This window comes from Acartia tonsa, chromosome 15 (genome assembly GCF_053477335.1).
Source record: "Acartia tonsa isolate MP-2025a chromosome 15, ASM5347733v1, whole genome shotgun sequence".
Taxonomy (NCBI): Eukaryota; Metazoa; Arthropoda; class Copepoda; order Calanoida; family Acartiidae; genus Acartia; species Acartia tonsa.
The window spans coordinates 17,864,601-17,885,223 of record NC_137274.1 but is presented as its reverse complement, the minus strand read 5'-3'; the positions used below and the strand labels follow the sequence as shown (position 1 = coordinate 17,885,223).

General features: G+C 32.3%; 1 long non-coding RNA gene across 1 annotated transcript; it reads right to left on the bottom strand.

Moving 5' to 3' along the window:
• Positions 1 to 1,866: 1,866 nt before the first annotated feature.
• LOC145306861 (uncharacterized) lies at positions 1,867 to 2,896 on the bottom strand. Its single transcript, XR_013875247.1, has 2 exons — positions 2,825 to 2,896; positions 1,867 to 1,947 (listed from the first exon to the last, which is right to left on the bottom strand). It is a non-coding gene; the product is annotated as an uncharacterized LOC145306861 (long non-coding RNA).
• Positions 2,897 to 20,623: the final 17,727 nt, after the last annotated feature.

The window sequence follows — 20,623 nt, the reverse complement described above, 5'->3', positions numbered from 1 at the left end:
ATTACACAGAACCCTAGTATATTCATTTATTGGCTATCTTTAGGTCAAATCTGCCATGAATTATGTAGGAATCAACTTTTGAAACATGTTTTTGCTTTAAATCATGTGAAATGATACAAAAAAAACATTTTTAGATTTCTAGTACCAACAACCAGCGGCTAGAACCGTTTGAAAACGTTTTGGAGCAGCAAAGAGTATTATGTGGAGATAGGTTTCGTGATGATTTGCCTTGAAAAGAGTTAAAAAATGGCTAAACGGCTGAGCCGCCAGCCGTTACTTTTCCAAATTTTTGTACAATTTAGGGAAAATAGACCTACCAAGGATTAATCATGCAAAATTTCAGATCAAAATTCGAATTCTAAGTGCCATTTGCTCCTTGATTACGAGATGGTTGAATTAAAAAAACCCCCCCTTTTATCGTTTTACTACTGTTTTCAAGCCTTAAAACTCATACCTTTACGGAATTTTAGCACAACCTACCTCCCCCTTTATCTCATTTAGCAAGAAAAAGATAAATCTGCAGGATGTAGCGGTTTTCGGCGGCAGCGGCGGTATCTTCAGTAAAATACTGTATCTCATTGAAGCAACTACATGCCAAATTTCAGCATTCTACTATGTTCTACTTAAAATAAATACATCCATGGCAAACCCAGCAAGAAAAATTTCTCCCTTTGTAAGTTCTTGGAATGATACACACACCTTGTATTGAAATTATTTAAGTAAATAACAGATGCAAACACTCTACCTAGTTATAAAGTAGCCACGATCTTAATAAATTAAAAGGATTGATTGAAGGAATGATTATATTTTTTTTATAGATTTGAATTTCATTATAAAATCATAATTTGACGATGAGATTAAGTAAACTATGTAACAGTTATTTAGAAACATTGAAGACAGGTTTTTTTTCTCGAAATGTTAATACTTAAAATTACATGAGATATTGCTTAAAACTTGATTTAACTATATTAGCATTAGGTATAGTTATAAGACAGGTACCAAGCTGTTGATTTAAATTGCAAATATGAAGCCTTCGAATGTGAAAGTTTATTTACAAAAAATGCAAGGATAAAAAAATGTATTAATAATAAAACAAGGATGACAACATTCATTAGTATTGAAGCACAAAAGCATTAAAAATTTGACTAGAAAACAGACAGAAAAACAAATTAACATGTAGAATGAATGCTAATAAATAACTTGAAATAATTTCAGAAGCATATTGAATAATTCAAAAAAGCTACCTACATGATTCTTTATATACATCTAGCGACTATGCCCCTAGAGGCCTCTAATGTCACTTGAGGGAGGAGATGAATTAGAAATATTAAATTCAAAAAGAAAAAAAATTAGGGAGGAACTTAATTTTTAAAGGGCGATTTCTCTTGGGAGGGGGGTGGTACCCTCCACCAAAATAGTTATAAACCTTCCTGAGACATTTGAGAATCAACCCTGTTAAGGAGATCCTCAACAATTCAATGGTTAGCGAGATCCTGTTACTTTATTATAAGGATGAAACAAACTTCAGAGCAACCAGAAATTCTTATAAAAACATAAAAAGTAACGATACTTGTTCTTTCATCTTTGCATAAAGGTCTTGTAGAAAAAAGTAAAATTTAATACTGATAATATATTATAAAACAAGAACAAAACAAAGATAGAAGGACATTTAGATTTGGCGTAGCTTATCTACTAAAAAGTATTATATAATTTTCTTTTAAATATCACATATATACGGCATTAATAATCATTAGAAAAATATCATGTTGTTATCAAAATACGTTCATTGGTTAGATAAAGACTTGAGGGAAAGAAGTCCAAACCACTTTCTTCTTATATATATTACTACACATCGACATTAAATTATTTTTCTTGTGTGCTGTATTGTATAACATAGAGTTTCATCTCGTTGGTTTCATTTCCTCCTACTTAGCCTAACTGGAACCTCTAAAATAGTAAATACTTTTTAGTTGCAAAGGTACTCTATAATTCGAAATGTTTGTCCATTTTCACATTGTGACTTATAATAAGAGGAGCTAAGGACAATAAGCCTCAAAGAGCACTTCCCTGGACCTACAGGAAGCTTCACTGCAAAGGAGAACCATATAGGTTCAGCAAATAGCGAGAATTTTCGCTACAGACAAAAAAACATACTGCTTTATAAGATACTATTGGCATCTAGGGACTCTGTATTCGAAAAGGCAGAAATGGTCTAGAAAGACAGCTTAAACCCATTCCATAATTAAAATCGGAAATTAACATAGCCTAAAACATTCACAGGACCTATGTGAAGCTTGCATAAACTAGAGAACCCAATCGGTTCAGTAGTAACTTAAATCTTAAGCTTCAGACAAAAAAAATCGCATTACGTTATACAATAAGAGGATAGAAAGATTGTTTTGTCCGTCACGTAGGGCACTTACCATTGAACTTATATTTAACTCCACCAAAAATTGACCTGGCCTCCCTCCCCACAATTTTCTTTCTTTTACAAACAAAAATTGAAAATGAGGGGGGGGGGGCAAGTCAACTACCCCCTCCTTTGTGCACCCTCATGGCACAACACTGTGCACGCCACTATATATTTATCTGTAAGTACTAATTAAGCATGGTAATAAGTTGCACCTATTTTGGGCCAAGGCCTTCCCAAATCCCATCTAATCTAACTATTTATGTCACAGACCTAACATAGCAGCAATAGGAACAAGTTTTAACATCTTTAAGTATGACGTGGAGTTGGGCCGAGATACGAACCTATAACCTTCCTAAAAACGAACGGATGTGCTGCGTATTAGGCAACAGTCAATGGTTATAAAATAATTACCTTTTATAAATCATAGAGAGAAGTGAGCTGTTCAGTGCTCATGAAAATCATTTTTTTAAATCTGAAATTTAACACGGAATGATACCTACTCTTCAATCTAATTTTTCATATTTATTTGACTAAGATACATCGGAAAAACATAGCGGGCTTCTTTCTTTTAAATTATAAATAAAAGCTACATGATAAAAAGGTAAAAACAAAAATAGTCTTGCTAATTACTAAATGAATTACTGTCCGGCCTTGTCATAAACACATTTTTTATATACAAAAACAAATATCGTAGTAAAATCATATCAGCTGATCATTATAAAATACAAACAGCGACTAATATTTTTTTAAATACAAAGCGATGCATGGCTAGCTAAATATAATTTTTTGCTATAAACCTCAAAGAAATTAAATAATTATCTAAATTGTTTAAACTTTAAAGTACAAGTAAAAAGAAATAATATTGAACGTTTTTAAAAGACAGCTTTTGAGTAATTTTCAAATAAACATCGTCTCACTACTGACCACTAGCAGGGATAGAAAGATAAACCAATGATTTAAATTAGATATGAAAAATGAGACCAAGTATAGAGTAACTTTTTTTTCGTTAAACAATATAATTATACTGGTAAATCAGAAAAATGGGGTTATTATTACAATCTCTAATCATTTTCATGTACAAAAACTGTGTAATTGCAGCAAAAAATAAGATTATATTTCGGTTGGGTTATATTTCAGTTGTACTCAAATCAGTTGACCTACTGAAAAATTCGGTCGACCTCTAAAATGCTTTTGTGAACTGGGCTATAGGTTTGATATGATATGAGCTTATATGAAAGGTGCCATTTCATACTTTTAGAATATCTATGCCAAATTTAAAAATTCAAAATCCTTAAGTAGATTTTGCAATTTTCTGTTTCAATTGAACATTTGATAAATGAGATTGCCGACAAACCGTTTATTTTAGCCCTTTACAAGACTTTTTTTTTTGACTACTTTACTTATGTTCATTTAATTAATACATTTGCACGCATCTTTTAAGATCGTAAAATCATTAATTTTCGTAATTTTAAATGTAATTATTTTAATTACAAATAAGCATACATAGGTGTGACGTCATTGACACGTCACACATTCCACTTTGATAAATATTCATTACTAAACGTATTTTTAATGCAATTATCTATCCCTGTGCGTATATGTCAGCTGATTTCAATAACAAACACTCTTTCTAATGTACGTAGTATTTCATAACACATAACAACTGGTTTCGGCAGGATATTAAACAATTATTTTGAAAATTATTTACTCTTTATTATTGTACTATTATGCTTTCATGATTACGTTTGGACTAGTAGGCTAAACTTTATAGATGTGTAGACTGTAGAATAACCATAATTATAGAAAAGCATTGTTTTTATTAACTTCATATTTCTATTTACCTACCTTATTTTGAATCTACCTAAGTTTTTATTTTTATGGGAATTGTTGTGTAAGGAGCTTTACCACTTCAACCTCCACTTTCTCTTTTTTGATTAACCTTCTCCCTGTCTCACTCTATTGTGGATTAGCTGTCTGGGATACATCTAATTTTTGCTACTCTCTTTTTGATAATTTTGTTCTAATCATAGTATACTTTTTATTATTTTTTACCAACTAAATATTTTTTCCAGCAATTTCATTTTCTTGTCAGTAAAACACACTCTGAATCTGACACCCATCTACACCCTGCTCGATTTTGGTTTAAGGGGAATGACAAATGCTCTGCACGCCACTGAAAAAATGTTTATTTTAAATATTACTCAATATGTTTGTCCATCTTATTTGATCTTTGCTTTCATGGATATTCTCATTCTTGTGAAGTTGGCTGAGACCTCAAAAGTTTAAAAGACTTAATTAAAGAATATTTTTTTTTAATTTCAGGTGAAAATGTGGATGAAGTCTAAAAAGCCAGATAAATAAAGTTCAACAATTTACAGATAAATACAGGTAAAAATAAGGGAGGTTTTTTTTGAGTAGCGAAGCTACTCTATGATTCACTTTGTCCATGCGTCAGTCAATTTGATTTTTTCGGCTGCTATTTAAGATACACAGCTATTCCTATTAGGGTTGGGCAAAATACTTTTTTGCTGGATACCGGAAAACCGGTATCCGGATAGTTTCAATATCCGGTATCCAGCCGGATATCTGGCCAATGCTTGATATCCGGCTAATTACAAGACATCTGGCCAGATATCCGTTATCCAGATAGTTTCGATATCAGGTAACTGGCCGGATATCGAAAATGGCCGGATATCCGGCCCAACCCTAATTCCTATGTATGACAAAGGCACATCTAGTCTTAATTTTTTTGCCTGTCTGGCTGTCAGTCATGAATTAGAAGACATAAAACTTTTTAAAAGATAGACAGCTGAAATTTTCAGTGAAGATTCATATGACATGCAATTCTAGTCTTTACACAGACATAAACCTTTTTTTTTAAAGGTTTCATGATATTCTTTTAATTTTAATATATTCTCTTTCTGTCCCTTTTTTCCCTTGCTATGGCATAATTTCGCTCGTAATTTCAAGAATTAAAGATAATTTGACTCTTAAGTATGTATGCTAGACGGTTGACATATAGGAAGGTGAATCCATCCCTCTGACAATAAACTAACACCACCATTGTTGCCTGTATTATACTTCACTCAATTTGGGTTTAAGGGGGTATCTGTGCATGTCACTAATTTTTTTATTTTGAAGAAATTTCATATTTTTCAGGAAAGTTATACCATGAAGTGTTTCTGAAGAAATTTAGCAAGACAAACATACATACACAGATCCTGTTACTTTTGTATAATGATAAAAATAGTAAAATAAGGGTAGAAATTCTCAATCCACAGTTTTTTTAAAAGCAAAGCTTTTCTATAATTAGGGTAGGTCTGTCCGTCCATGACGTATAGCTTTTTTCGTTAATTTAGGCACGTTAGAATTCTCCTATCGATTTCAAATTTGGCATGGTGATCCTTGTAGTAGTCAGATACCAGAATGTGCGTACATCCATTTTCAACATGTTCTTCTTTTCACTTTTTTAACAAAAAATTTTTATATGATCTAATTATCCGATTGATCTGATTTTTGGTATACTGATTCCTGGGACAACTACAATAATATATGTAAGTCTATAATATTAATGAAGTCATTAAAATGTAAGTATGTCCTTAAACATTAGTTGCTTTTGTGGAGAACAGTATGGAGCTGCCTTTTCCCGCCGAAATTTTTTCCCCCTGTTCTTGCCATAATAGAAATTTTCAAACATCTGAGATAAACTTTTTTCTGATAAAATTTCCCTTATATTTTCACTTGACAATTTTACAATTGTAATTTTTTTAATATTGGCATGTTTGAAATATTACAAGTGTCATGTAAAAATGTAAGGAAAATTTTTATGAGAAAAAAGTTTATCTCTGATGATCTAGAACTGTATAATTTGGCGAAAAAAGTAAAAAAATATTTCGGCGGGAAACGGGGGTTTTCAGCGGGAGCGGCTGTTCTGCCGCCGTTTCTTCACAGTTCCATATTGTTCTCACAAAAGCAACTGCTGTGCCGAATTTTAGAGATGTAACTCTTTTATGAGCTAAGATCATGTGCGTTTTACTTTTAGTTTCAAAAAGTGGCTCATCCGCCTCCCCCCTTTACAATTTTGCTTCGATTCTTATACATTTATATTCTGATTATTCAGTTCTGACACTCTACAAGTGTTAATGTCCTTTTGTCCTACAGTTTCAGAGCTTCGCTTTTATGGATGTTGTCATCCTTGTTCTTTCTATTTTGAGGTCGCTAGGTACTAGAATAAATATTCTCCGTAAAATTTTTATTTTCTTTAAAAATAAGGGGGGGGGGGGGACTAATGACATTTAAACTTAAACTGTGAGCATAATGGTCTAAATATTGAGCTAGACACTTGAAAATGGTACATAAGCATAGTCCCATAGATACTACATCTAAATGAAAAAAAAATTATTTTTTTTTATTTTAAGGTTAGGTGTAATTTGATGTAAAAACTCACTTTTAATTTTTTTTCTTAAGTTTTTTCCTTAGAAACTTTTTGTCTATTCATAAGGACATTATTTAAGACGATTCAGCAAGTTTGGTACCAAAACTCAAAAAACCTAGATTTGATATATGACACACAAACTTTAGAAAAAATGCACTTTACTCCTTCGAGCCACTCACCTAGCCTACTGGGGTCTGTCCTCGACTTGCTGAATCATCTTGAATAATGTCCTTGTGTAATAGACATAGTGTATTCAAGGAAAAAACGTAATAAAAAAAATTATAGGTAAGTTTCTACATAAAAATAGACCAAAATGGCCTAATAACCCCATTTTCGCCCATTTCCGCAGGGTTTTTCTTACCTGACCTAACCTAAAATAAAAAAATTTGATTTTTTCGCCATTTAGATGTAGTACCTATAGGACTAGGCTTATGTACCAAGTTTCAAGTGTCTAGCTCAATATTTAGACCATTTTGCTCACGGTTTAAGTTTAAATGTCTTTACGCCCCCCACCCTTTAAGGTGGTTGACAAACCTCTCCTTCCTCAAGTGTGATGAATATGCATCTAGCGGTGAAGCAAGGGGGGGGGGGGGTTAATGCAACCATCTCATTGACCATTGTCTTATACCTGTAGATCCCTGGAGCCTAAGCTAACTCTCCTTTGCTATCCATACACCCTGATTATGATGCAAGTAACAGACAACCTACTCTTTGATTGCAGAACCTTTGTCTGCAAGTCTTAACTATGCATTATAAAGGTTAGCCTATTTTAAGGCATGGCATTCCCCAAACTCTAACTATTAAAGATGCGCTTTTGACATAGCAGCAGGAGGAAACATTTATGACATCTTTCGTTAGAATCTCGGCCCGACATCATGTCATAACTAAATACGTTAAAATGGTTTCTACTGCTGCTATGTCAGGCACGCGACATAAATAGTTAAAGTCTCGGGAATGTCTTAGCCCAAAACAGGCGCAACTCAATACCATGCACTTAATACTTCTCAAAGGTAGTGCAATCAAAGGGTTGGTTGTCAGTAGCAAGATTTGGTTCAGAGATACACCAAAACAACACCTAATGGTGTATCCCATCCTCAAGAGTTTATCTAGGTTATCTGTATTGTATAATCAAGCTTAGATTTTATAGATGTTTTCATTCTTATGTTAAATTTTATTTTTGCCCGCATATTCTTTGTTGCTCTTATGGCTGTCATACTGGTTTCTGTCTAACATAAGTGAAACTAAAAGAAAAGGTGGACTTTGATACCATTAGTATAGTAATAGAGCAGCTACAAGTTTACATATAAATAGAGCTAGATTAGTATTATATTATTATTTTATTGAAATTAAATATATTTTTCTGGAAATTGAGTATAATGATGTATGAAGTATAGAGGTAGCAAGGATTGGCTATTGCTAACGTCACAGCTATCTTCAAGATATTGGCTTTGGATCATCTCAATCTAAATATAAAAATATTATAGATTTTGTGCCGCTCACAGTATAACAGGGGTGAATATTCTGCAAAATTGACCCTAGTAAAGGAGGGGAGAAAAAAAAAATATGTGGTTTGGAAAAAAAATAAAAATTAAAAGAACTGAGAAAAAAAATTTCCATTCTCCCCCCCCCTTCCCTCCTTTTTGAAAAAAAAAATGTGTGGGGATAAATGAATAATATATACCTAGAGTTCTTTAAATATTTTTCCATCCCCCCCCCCCCCCCCTCCTTGGTAAAAAATATGTGGGGAGGGATTTTTAAAATTTGTGGCAGGGGAAAAAACAAATGTTGTGCAGAATATACACCCCTGTCGTAGAATGCTCCTGGCATCGATTATATCACCAAAAAAAATATTTATACTTTTAAGGCTACTAGCTGATTCATAATGGCCTTAAATAACTTAAAACTATGTACCTTTGAAAGACAATGTAAATGCAATATATTATATGTGTTTTTCTTCTTTATATTACTGTCCATGGAAAGCTGAAAAGTCGGACCCCATACCCCTGTTGTCAATTCATTGTCCATTGTCTTGTCCCCTGTACATACCTTGGCAAGATCCATGGTTAAACCATTCTTCTCTGTTTCCAGCATCTTCTTCATGGGCAGCTTCAGCAGAGTCTTGTCTTTCTCATGCACCTCCAACTCTATCTTGCTGATAATAAGGGTGATTAGGTCCATAAGAAGCGCAGCAATAATAAGGATGAACGTTTTTTTTACAAAAAAAAAACTCTTTAGGTACTATAATACAATCATGGATGGACAAAAATTCGTTATATAGCAGATTTTCAGTAGTCCTAGAAAATTAAGACATTTTGAAAATTTTGGTACCCATTATTCCTTCCCCTCCCCCCCTCCCCCCCCCAACACCCGAGAACAATATTTTTTATAATTAGGTTAGGTTATAGACTAGGGGGCTAAAAAAAAAGTTTTTAATCTTATAATTGTACCTTTTTCATCCGTGGAAAGCTGTTAATAATACGATGAAATAAATAACTATTATAGCATCTTATTATAGACAGCTTTACGTGGATATACAAATGAAAAATTAGATTAAAACAAGTTTTGTTAGTCCAGAGGGGCCGATGATTTTGTTTTAATATTCGTGGAAAATTTTGTAATACAAATGTGGCTGAGAATCTAGGGGTATAGTCCCTTTCGTGGCAACGCACCTTAAGGGGCGATTCTTCGTATTTTTCACAGTTATTTTTCTCCTATTTCTAGCCCCTGCGGTGGGCTCTAACCTTGCGGAGTTAATTGCCTAACCCTGTGGGGCAATCACCTAACCCAATATAACCTAACCTAAAATAACCTATAAAAAGCTATTTAAAAAAAACAAGAATCGCCCCTTAAGAGGCGTTGCCACAAAAGGGACTATTCCCGAATATTAAATACCTAGCAAAGCACAACAATATTTAACTGCTATAGATGTTCAACTTTCACTCCCGATTCATAAATTAAACATAAGTGGTCGTGGACAGCCCCTCCCTCCCTCTATTTTTATACATTTTTGCTTTGTATACAAGCTGCTAGTAGAAGATAACTTAAAGGCTTTTTACCGTGCTATTTCGGTTTAATAAACAAACTGTTGATATAAGTTTTAAAACAATTTTACCTGGGACTATTGGTAAATGCTTCTACAGGTCAAGGTTGATGTCTGAGACACCATGGAGGGTCCATTAACCCTTTACAGTCGGGCCCCTTGCCGCACCTTAATCGGTCGGGGGGGTGGGGCGTTCAACGCCCCCCCTTATTATCTCAGTTCCTATTAGAGCTAGAGGGCTAAATTTTTTTGTGCAAGTCCCCTGTTTGATAATGAATTTCCGACCTTTTACAAGTCTAAGTCAATTTTCGCTTCCTTCACCCTTTTATTTAACAACCTTTGTTTTTAGATCTTTTTTTACTTAAAAATTTCAAACGGCTGTAATTTTCTTATTTTTGAAGCTAGAAGAAATTTTTTTTCCAGAAAATGTTTATCTTTATGTAAATTTTACATTAGAAATATCAAAATATAAATTTCAGCGGCCGCAGCTGTACTTGGCAGCTGCCAGCCGCCGCAGTCGGCGGTCGGCGGGAAAACGGCGGCGGATCTTCATGAAATTTTTATACGTTATGTAGACATGTAAGAAAAGCTTAAGTTTAAAATTTGAAGTCTCTAAGTCAAAAATTGCGGCCACAGGAGCCTTTTAAAGATTTCTGGAGACCTGGAGGATCAGGACCTGCAGGATCATACCTGGAACCTGAAAGTGACTTGAACACCTGTAAGGATGTACTACTAGAGGATTTTTATTATTTGGCTATGATAAAATGCTTTGTTTTAGTCAAAAAAATATTTTTGCTCTTTACCTGGATGAGCCTGCCAGGTTTGCTGGCATCCTGTGCCCGCCAGGATGGAGATATTCAAAATATTCCAACTCTCAGTTATGTGTCATACCCATACTTAAAAAGTCAAGCAGTTTGGGCTCTTTATCTTTCACACACAGAAAATGAGATAGAAAAAACCGGATGGGGGGGCGTTCAACGCCCCCCCCCCCCCGACCGTTAAGGGTTAACTGAAAAAAGGGCTTGAATGTTCTTTTTTCTGGCTAAAACCTCTCATACAAATTCCTATAAATAAATTAGTTTAGTTGTCAGCTTATTCGTTTAGATTATATCAATCCCATTCCACTAAATTCAAAAGGATAACAGATGAAAAGTAGATAATAAAAGTTAGGTTTTGATGTTAATTTCACTTAGGAAACAAAATCTATTCTGCAGTTTAGTTGGGGCCAATAAATCGATAAATTTTATTTTTTTCAATTGTCCACAATAAAATACAATACATGATTTTTAGTCATGGGTTTGACTTTGAACTGGTTTCATTCCAGTGGAATTTAGTCATAATTGGAACTACCTGTATACGCTACATTTAAAAAAATAAATTATTACCTAATGATAAGTACAGCCAACTTGGCCTGACACACACATATAAACTTTGTTTGTTTATGTTATGTATGTCGTCCCGTCTGCTATCTTAATCTCAACATGACTTTCATTTGCGTACGGGGGGGGGGGACAAATTTTCTCCGTAAATATTTTCCTAGTATTTAATATTAATATTTTCCTAAATAATCAGATTTTCAGTACTGTCTAGGAAGTTTTTCCAGAAACCTTTTTCTCATTTATTTGTACTGCAAAATAACAACAGTATTTATGCAAACTCTACTCACATCCTGTTGTGAATATGGGTATTTGAATATTGTAGGGAACCACTCCTCTGACGTCATGAATTGGCCCAAATTGGCTAGGTTTTTAGCCATAACGGCCTTATCCAATGGAATATCTTTATTTGCTTGAGTTATTCATAATGTATATAATTGCACCTTTGATATAAGCTCATATCATATCCAACCTATATTCGCCCTTTAATAAAGCCTTATTGTGTTATTTTACTCTTTCTTACTTTTATATGATTGTACATTTAGGGCTCTTTTTTATCTTACCAGTTACCTTTTACAAAATTAAAATTCTAAAAATTAAATTTAACTTTTTTTTCTTTGCAGGAGCGTTGAAGGAAGTGGCGGTGGCGGACATATGTACCTGGCGGGACTTTCACCTAGGGCTTAAACATGATCCAGGATGATAATTTGCTAGGTATAGGTAGTATTCTAGCCAATGATAATTATAAATTTAACTCATTATTTCAAAATGAAAATGGCATAGGCAGTCAGGAAAATGTTATTTTTGACTCTCCTTACAAAAACTGTTTTTTAAATTGTGCATATTATAGCGAACACGAGTTTGCAAATTGATTTAAAGAAAATAAACTTTCTTCCTTGCTAAGTTTAAGTATACAGGGTCTCGCTTTAAAATTCAATAATTTACAAGAATTTCTGAATCAATTAGCCTGTCACAAATTTTCATTGGATATTATTGGTCTTCAAGAACTACATTCTATAATAAATAAGGATTTTTTCAAATTAAGGGGTTATCATGAATTAATTAACAAGAATAGAGTTCTATCTAGGGGGGGTGGGGTAGGTTTTTTTCTTTCTGAAACCATAAAGTATAAAATATTAGACGAAGAATCTATTATAATAACTACGCATACTTTAGATCATTATGCACCCTTTTGCTTCTTTAACCCCTTACAGTCGGGCCCCTTGCCACACCTTAATCAGTCGGGGGGGGGGGGGGGGGGGGGGCGTTCAACGCCCCCTCATGTTATCTCAGTTCCTATTAGATCTAGAGGGCTAAAATTTTTTGTGTAAGTCCCCTGTGTTATGATGAATTTCCGACCTAAAGTAAGTCAAGGTCAATTTTCGCTTCCTTCACCCTTTTTTTTTAATAAACTTTGTTTTTAGGTCCTTTTTTACTTAAAAATTTCAAACGGCTGTAATTTTTTTTATTTTTGAAGCTAGAATAAAATTTTTTTTCAGAAAATGTTAATCTTTATATATATTATATATTTCAAATATAAAAATATAAATTTCAGCGGCCGCAGCTGTACTTGGCAGCTGCAAGCCGCCGCAGACGGCGGTCGGCAGGAAAACGGCGGCGGATCTTTATGAAATTTTAATACGATATGTAGACATTTAAGAAAAGCTTAAGCTTAAAATTTGAAGTCTCTAAGTCAAAAATTGCGGCCACAGTAGTCATTAAAAGATTTCTGGAGACCTGGAGGATCAGGACCTGCAGGATCATACCTGGAACCTGAAATTGACTTGTACACCTGTATTTAATATGAGGATGTAGTACTAGAGGATATTTTAGTATTTTGGTAAGATAAAATGCTTTTTTTAAGTCAAAAAAATACTTTTGCTCTTTACCTGGATGACCCTGCCAGGTTTGCTGGCAACCTGTGCCCGCCGGGATGGAGATATTCAAAAAATTTCAACTCTCGGTTATGTGTCATACCCAAACTTAAACTGTTTTTAACCTATTTTTGAATGGGGGGTCAAAAATATACTAGGACACCTATAGAATCAGACTGCAGAGCCCAAATTTGAATTTAGTCCCCAATAAACTTTTTTTGGGGGATTTAAAAATTAATTTTTAGTGTTGCTGTAATCATATTGACCGGAGCAAAAGCTCTTTTTTTACTTTGGGTAATATTGTGGCTTACAGAACATTTTTATATAATTCACTTTATATTGATACAATAAAAGAAACATTACTCTGTTCATTGGAAATAATTTTTTTTCCAGAACAATTAATTTCATTGAAAAATCTAACATTTACAATAAAACAAATAATTCTGAAATCTAACCAATAAGAAGTCTTGTTTTATTTCAATTCCTAACAATTCAAAAAAAGAGTGTTTTTACAAAGTGACTTATTTCCAATGTAGTTAAATAATTTTTATTTAACCCATTAGTGCCGAACCGGACATTAAAACCCGGTTCCGAAAAATGGAAAAAAAACCGGTTTCCGGCTCCATAATTGCATCATTCTCAGTATGAATCCCTCCTCTACTACCCTGGCTTTCATTTCCCCCTGGAGCAGGCAGTTTAGCTTACTTCCGTTTTATGGTATAGCTCAACAAAATTTGAAAATCATGAAATTCAAAATACCCCTTCTAACTTTTTTGTTTTTATAGTAAAGTCGCGGATTTTTTTCGTGAAATCTAATGTTTATTGACAAGTACATCTATATGTGAATTCGTTTTATTCAAATTAATATTTTTCATATGATTTTTTTTTCGTTTTTTTACGCCCTATTATGACCCGGTTCGGCTTGGCCATACATACCCGAAAATTTTAAAACCCGGCTCGGTTTCGGTTTTTATTACCCGGTTTTAACTTTTCAACCAATAAAAATAACAATTAACGTCATTAGTAAGGGTTTGAGCCACCATAATAACCCTAGTAATCTCTATAGGTGTCACCCAATAGTTTTATGATCGTTTTCTGATATGTAACACCCAAATTTTATATGTTCTTTTTTTTGTAGTGTGTGTCTTTTAAAACTTCGAGCAACGGGTTTTTTTACCCGAAAACGGCGGCACCTATAGCCAAAACACTAAATTTGAAATAAATCGCTTCGTATTATACTTGTAGCTCTATAGATTACATGAGGTTGTGTAGTTTTCAATTACGGATCGTATCAAAGTTCTAAAAAGTGTTCATCTCACTTTTGGCGTTCAAAAATTACATTTTTCGATTTTTGGTCAAAATAACCGGGTTTATACAGGTCAACCGGGTTTTAAAACTGGGGGAAAGCACCAAAAACGGGTGTTAATGCCTGGTTGGTATTTATGGCCAAGCCGAACCGGGTTTTTTTGCAACTTTCCTGTGCACGCCACTAGAGCAAAACAAAAAAATACGAATTCCGTTTTGACCATTATAAAGCTTCCCTGAAACTTACAGCTCGATCGGCCCATAAAAGTGGCGCTCGGCACTAATGGGTTAATTAAAATGAAAAGAATGAAAACCATACACATAAAAGATACATTCTTTTTAAAATTATTTTAAAAAATAAGTTTGAATAATCTTATTTTATAACGCATTTGTATATGTGACAAAAATAAATTTGTTGTATTGCATAAACATTTGTTGTCATTTAACCCTTTACAGCCATTTTTTATGTTTTTAAAATAAGTTAGAGAACACAAACATGTTAATGTTAATTAGTTGATATATTATAGAGAATTAACTTTTTAGTGAATTTTTATAGTAAAATCATAAGGCCTAATTTTACTCTATACCAGAATACAATATTTATGAAGCAAAACACTCTAAAAGCTACGAATTTTACCCAAATAAAAAAAAACCTTTTGCTTCGGTCAAAATGATCACGGCAACAGTAAAAATTAATATTTAAATACCCCCAAAAAAGTTTATTGGGGATTTTATTCAAATTTAGGCTCTGCAGTCTGATTCTACTGGTGTCATAGTATATTTTTTATATACGTTTTAAAAATAGGTTAAAAACAGTTTAAAAAGTCAAGCAGTCTGGGCTCTTTATCTTTCACACACATAAAATGAGATAGAAAAAACCGGATGGGGGGGCGTTGAACGCCCCCCCCCCCCCCCCCCGACCATTAAGGGTTAATAGTCATAAAACTGCCAATAGACCAAAATTTATAAAAACTAGAAATTTTTCTGCTGAAAACATTAATTCATTTAGGACCCTTTTAGAACAGGCTAACTTTCAAGGTACATTCAATGAGCAAGAAAACCCACAATTAGCTTATGACAAATTTCATGACATTTTTTTCTCTCTTTATGCACACAATTTGAGGAAAAAACTATTCGTTTTAACATCAATATACATAAGATAGAACCATGGATGTCAAATGGTCTTTTAACTTCTAGACGCAAAAAAATAGAGCTTTACTCAATTTGGTCTTAAGACCGTTCAGCTGAAAGCAAACAAATTTTTAATAATTGTAAGAATCTTTATAATAAATTAATTAGGGCAATGAAGAAACTACATTATAGTATGCAACTTATTTCTAATCAAGGTAATTTAAAAAAAAACTTGGGACATTATCAAAGAGGCATGTAATAAGAGTGGGAGGGCCAGTTCATCCCCTAAATCCTTGAACATTAATGGCAATATTATTAGTCAAACAGAGGAGATAGTTGAGCATTTAATAGACATTTTACCAGTGTTACTACTAACATCCAGCAGACAATCCCCCCCACGGATTGTCCCCCTGATAGTTATTTAGATGAAGCTGGTGCAAATTTTAGTTTCAATCTAACTTCATCTGAAGAAATAATACAAATTTTTAGCCAACTTGAAAGCAAATCTAGCACTGATTTTACTGGTCTCTCCACTAAATTAGTTAAAAAGATTCTGCCAATAATTTCTAGGCCACTTGCACACATTTTAATTTATCTTTAAGGCACTGCATCTGACTCCATATTTTCATTTACTCATATTCAACCTAAAGATATAGTAACAATTGTAAATGGTCTAGAGTCTAAATCAAGACAAGACATGCTTGGTGTTTCTAATAAACTTATGAAAAAAAACATTGAAAATATTGCTATTCCTCTCACTCACATTATAAATTTATCCTTACAGTCAGGCAACATTCCAAATGAGCTGAAAATAGCCAAAGTTTTGCCAATTTTCAAACTTAAAACAAAAGAATTTGATCTATTAAGTAACATGTCTAATTATAGACCAATAAGTCTTTTGCCAATCTTCTAAAAAATTCTTGAAAAAATAGTTGCAAATAAACTGACTGCATATCTTGATAAAATTAACCTTATATACAAACATCAATATGGCTTTCAGAAAAAAAAGTCAACCATACAGCCCATTTTTCATCTAATAAATGAAATTGTAAAGAATAGTACTGAAAAAAAGTATACAGTTGGAGTCTTTTGTGATTTACAAAAAGCTTTTGATTGCTGTTCTCATAGAATCTTGCTGGACAAACTTTCTAAGCTTGGAATCAATGGTACAGAATTGACATGGTTTAAAAATTACTTAGCAAATAGACAACAATTTGTTTACATCAACAATGAAAAGTCTGATATGAAATATATTAACAAAGGTGTACCTCAAGGTTCTATTTTAGGACCCTTACTATTTTTAATTTATATCAATGACTTAGCTAAATGTACTACTCTATTTACATTACTTTTTGCTGATGATACCAGTTTTTTAATTTCGGGTAAAAACCTTCATGATATTATTGATATTCTTAATATTGAATTAAGAAAAATAACTTATTGGTTTAGAACTAATGAGTTAAGCCTACATCCATCAAAAACTAAATTTATGATATTTACAAAAGATGAATCAACAATTGACTTTGATAGCATTAGTATTAATCTTGATCACAATAATGATAACCTAAATGATCCAAATTTGGTACACAAACTTTCATATGTCAACTCAAGGAGTGAAACTCCTGCAATTAAATTTCTAAGTGTTTATCTAGATCCTAGATTAAACTTTAATTTCATATTGATATGATAAATAAAAAGATTTCACGCTCATTATTTGCTATAAATGCTGCAAAACATATTATTGGTGGAAAAGCATTGCAAACTCTATACAATTCACTTGTCCATAGCCAACTTACATATTGTGCCCTAATTTGGGGAAGTGCTGCAGCATCAACTCTTGATAAAATTGTAAAACAGCAAAAAAAAGCACTAAAAATAATCACCAACTCAAAATATAATGCACATACTACAATTTTATTTAAAAAATTAGAAATTCTTCCTGTAACTCAACAAATTGTCTATTCTAAATTACAATTTATGTTTGATTACGTTAATCATAGGCTTCCATGTTCTTTTGATAACTTATGGATTAGAAATAGCACAAGAACAACAAGAGTTCTTAGAAATAATCAACAGTACAATGTTCCATTTGTTAGACTTGAGACATTTAAAAAATTCCCTTACTCTGATCTACCAAAGTTATGGAATGAAATCATTATTCCTAATACTAATCCTAATCCTGAAAATGATAATAATAATGACAATGTTATTTATACTTTTAGCACAGTTATGTCAAGAAAACAATTTTGTATGAAACTCAAAGATTTTTTGTTGGAAAAACTTAATTTTATTTGTAATAGAGAAAACTGTTCTGAGTGCATAAACCGATCTTGAAAATTGATTTCATAAAAAACCTTTAATTTTTTTAAGTAGGGGGGGGGGGGTTGTCTTTTGGCGGGGAGGGGAGTGTTGTTTTTTGGCGGGGAGGGGAGGGTTAAATATAGGGCAAAGCTCAAAGTGGCATTCTATAAAAAATATTATTTTGAATTGAGAAATTTCTGGTTTTTTTTTAAAAATAATATAATGACAAAGGCTTGAAGTATTGCTTTTTTTCCTTTTAATGTTTTTTTTTCTTTCTCCTTTCTTTTTATAAAAACTTTACTTATTAATCTTCAATGATATTTTAAAACTTGAAATATGGTATTAAAATTATATACAACAATGATCTATCTTATTATTTTTCCTTTTTATTCTCTTTACTTTCATATTAATTTTGTTTTATTTTTCTCTAAATTCCTTCATATATTTTTTTTCATCTTTCTTAATATTTACTGATTTCTCTAACATAATATAAATGTTTATTTGTGTTTTTCACTTTTTTTTACCATCCTCACAACTCAATTTAACTAAATTAAAGTTTCAATTTTCCCTTTCACATTTAATTTGTTTTATATTCTTTTTTTCTTTTTGTCTTCTTTAAAAAGGGGCTTCAGGAATCAAATACACTATCCCCATTTTGGTCAAGTACTCCTGTAGCTCCTGGTGCATATCCTGAAAATTTTACTTCTTTTCCACCAATTTATATTTAGTTAATAATTAATCTCTTAGTATATATTATTTTATTTTGTATGAGACTAAACATCATAATGTAAACTCTAAATTGTCAATAGATAGCAGCAATTTAGAGTATTGTATGTGCTATCTCCTAAGCTAGGGGGTACCTGGCAGCACCAAATAAACATTATTATTATGGTATAGTCCCCTCTCAATTTAAGATAGCTAAAGTGTCAGCAGTTTTTAAAAAAGGGGGAAATCCTGAAAACCTAAATGATTACAGATCCATAAACTTATTGTTAGTATTTAGTAAAATCTTAGAAAAATTAGTTTCAACTCAATTGAAAGTTTATTTAAATGAACATAACATTATTCATCCTAATCAGTTTGGTTTTCAGGAAGGCAATTCTACCATTCATCCTATGATTCATATGCTTAACAAAATTTCAACTGCAATGAATTATAATGAATATACAGTTGGAATTTTCTGTGACTTAACCAAAGCTTTTGATATGGTTCCTGTGGACATTATGTGTAAAAAATTCGAAAAGATAGGTATACAGGGGTCTAATCTTAACTGGTTTAGAAACTATTTAACAGATAGGCAACAATTTGTTTGTATTGATTCTACCAAATCCACTCTTCGCGAAATTAAACTTGGCTTGCCACAAGGATCAATACCTGGCCCAATTATGTTTCTTATTTTTATTAATGATTTACCCAAATCTACTCTATTATATACTTTGCTTTTTTGTGATGACACTACACTTCTTGCATCTGGGTCTAATCTAGCAGATTTAGTTTCATTTGTAAATTCAGAACTGCAAAAAGTCTCTACTTGGTTTTGCACTAACAAAATGTCTCTTCAACCCTTAAAAACAAAGTTTACTATTTTTCATCCCTCCCCTCATCTAATTCCATGGAATGAAATAAATATTTATATTAATGAAAATAATATTGACTGTCCTTCCCCCAATGAGCAAATTATTAAAAATTAGAATATGTAAATCATGAATCAGACATACCTGCTATAAAATTTCTTGGGGTTTACTTTGATCCAACTTTTAAGTACCATGTTAAACAACTAAATGCTAAGCTTCAAAATCACTTTTTGTTTTACGAAGATGTCAAAAAATATTAAACCCTGAAGCAATGCAATCCTTATATTATTCAACTTTTCATTGTCATTTAATCTGTGTAATTCTAGCATATTCTTCAACAAATGATAGTCTTATTAATGATGTCTTTAAACAGCAGAAGAAAGCTATTCGATGTATTTCCAATGCTAAATATAATTCACATACAGGATCGCTGTTTAAAAGATGGGGTATTTTGCCATTTCCTGCTCTAATAGACTATTTTAAATTAAACTTTATGTATCTTTATTTAAAAGATTTGCAGCCTAAATCATTCAGGATAGATAATTGTTGGACTTTGAATCGAGACAGAAATGTTCCTTATGCTTTAAGAACTCAAGCTGACTTTGCTATACCATTATCCAGACTTGCCCTAATTTCTAGATTGCCTTTTATTTCTCTACCAAAAACATGGAATAATTATGCAGAAATTTTGAAAGATCTAAAAAATAAGCCAAATTTTAATTTTTTGAAAAAAACAATGGTTGAAAATATTGAAACAAACTGCTACAGACTGCTTTGCCATATTTGCCATTTAAATGCAATTTGAACTATTGTTGGTTGGAATGCTGCCATTATTCTATAATTTTATTATTCTGTGATCAAAAAATATTAGAATGCAAAAATTGCCAGGTTTTAAACATACTACAACGCCGTACATTTCCTTTCTCTCTTTTTTTTGAACTACATGCTCCATTTACTTTTTTATTTTTTTAAAAGAAATACAAATTTTTTCCCTTATAATATTTAACTTTCATCTCATTTTTATTTTATTGTATTATATTCTTAATAAGGCTTGATCTCTGTTTACCGCATGATCACAGTGTTATTGTTTAATAATCCACTTAATACTAAAAAATTTAAACATTGTGTTTTGCATTAGGTCCTGCCACTAGGCAACATATTTGATATTTCTTGT